Raw genomic sequence first — 2,433 nt, 5'->3', positions numbered from 1 at the left:
ACATACACACCTCCCTTACCCCCCTCTCCTTATTCCATACCTGGCGTTTATTATAATTTTCCAGCTTGCTACGACCGACGATCATGTGAAACATTTATCTAGAATCTAGATATCTAAATGAAACTTTTGTTTTTGATGTAAATAGCAAGTTATCCTCAGTATTAGTACCGGTACCAGGTTGGCTACGGTACCTCAGTTTCCTGTGCATTTTAAAAACGTTTGTACATTGGTTTATATTTTTAACGAAACTGGTTTGTTCCTCAATGGGAAAAGTTGTCACATTAACTTACTAAAATCACTAAAATTTCATGATTTCTTGTTCTTTTATTTACTGAAGGAGAACCTATCCCCCGTTTCTTCGATACCTTAGAGATGATGATAAATGGTAGGGGGGCAATTACAGCGTATTATAGGCAATTTCCAGGTTGAGAACAATAGATATGTGGTACATAGAAACGGAACCAATAAATTGGCAAAAAAGATTATTAATCCGCGGACAAGGAAAAGAGGCTAAAACAGCTCCTGGACATGGATGGCTGGTGTCTCTATAAATAAATCATTGATGGTCAAGGCCGACCTTTGAGTAGCAAAGATTGTACCAATGGTCATACATCTTTGATTGTACATAACATAATGAGAGGAGGGCGTTTTCTTTACCTTACTATAAAAAAGAAAGACTTCAATCGGGAAACCCCGGAACTCCGACAAGGGGAGGAATAAAAAGTAGACGAAAAATTGCCAAGGGAGTCAATCATTTAAAAGGTTGTTCACTTCTATAAACGCTGATCATTTCTTTTCATATAAAGTTTGAACTCTATATTATTTCCTCAACTTGTTTGTATAAGGTGCTACCGGACAATTTTGTTAATTCTGCAAAATCTGTAAAGAACTAGATTGTAGCCGTTCGCATTTTGAAATAATTAAAAGTGTTCAAGTAAACATATTTACATTTTCAACTGAATAAATCCTCCGTAACGTTGACAATTAATGTGAAATGTGAACAGCAAAAATATATAGTTTCTCTCGCAGGCAGATATCTGAATCTGCTAAATACCACCTGTATGCGGACGTCCGTGAAGTCGCATTACTACTTTGACGTTCATTAGCGCGCGCGTGTGTGTGTGTGTGTTGACTGTTGACGGTTGAGATGCTGGGGATAGTGGTAGACCAGTGTGTTAATAAGGTTTCATTGATTATTGTTTATCGCTAGACCTAGTTATAATTTTAATGAGCTAAAATAGACTAAAAATTTTTAATAGGCTCTATAGACACTTGGCGCTAACGGTACAAAAACATACCATTTTCCTCTCCGCACGAAACTCGGTCTGTGGGACAGTGGCCAATCAAAATTAATATATAAATAAAGAAGTTAACCTAGTGACTCTTGTTCTAGCAGTAATGGAAGGTTTTCTTCATTTTAGGGCCTATATTCAACAATAAACACCACCCTTTTGGTGCAGATAAAGGACCGACACATACAATAGTTGGCAGACAAATTGCACAGTTTGAGACAGCGACAACACCCAGCCTCCCACATTTCAGTGCCATCTCGTATTCTTATAGGCTAACGGGAGTCTGTCTACTGGCTCCCATTCCCCCCCCCCCCCCTTCCCTCCCACCCTCTCTCTCTCTCTCTCCCCCTCCCCCCCCCCCCCCCCCCCCTCCCCCCTTTCCATTCGATTTGAAACAGCGTGAGAAGAGAATATGAATGAAACTATTGAAACAGATGAAAAAAAAAAGCCTCCCAACGTTGTGCTTCTGTAACTATCCCTTCTGCCTGCAAAACTATGGGAGAGGTCTACATCTACATACTACTCATAATATCGTAGCAGCTGTAGGCTACACACTATACACCGCCTTCAGGAACCCTAGTAAATCTCAGGATGAAAACTTGGTACATCTGAGCATGAACAAGAAAAGGAAGAAAGAAAGCATTGTTATGTAAGGGGGGGGGGCACCTTTAAGCCGAGGGAAAGTAGGTCTTTGTCTATGAAAAAGGCAGCCTTGTGGGTAGACTAACGGGAATAAATACCCCCTGTTCTCGAACAGACAACCTCTCTTTTTTTTTTTCGGTAAGTGTTTTACGGCGCACGCAACTGCATAAGGTCTTATGAGCGCGCGGGACACACTAAACATTTTCAGTTGGTAGGACATTTTGAATTTTGCCCGGGTGGCGGCCAAAGCCTACTCTTATCGATTTTAGACCACCAAGGGATCTTTAATGTGCGCAACTTGCATACGGGGCCCCCGAGATTTTTCGCCCTTGTCCAAGAATATTAGGTGCAGATCTTTCCTATTAGAAGATCAGGGGTGTGGCTGAAAGACAACAGTAAGAAGGAGCCAAGGAGTAGCAGAAGAAAGGCTGCAGAAAAAGTCAGGAGCACAGAGGAGGGGGCAACAGAGGTCGAGGGGTGGGGGCAGAAAGTGGAGACG

This window comes from Aplysia californica, unplaced genomic scaffold (genome assembly GCF_000002075.1).
Source record: "Aplysia californica isolate F4 #8 unplaced genomic scaffold, AplCal3.0 scaffold00007, whole genome shotgun sequence".
NCBI lineage: Eukaryota > Metazoa > Mollusca > Gastropoda > Aplysiida > Aplysiidae > Aplysia > Aplysia californica.
Note: the sequence above shows the minus strand (reverse complement) of the source record.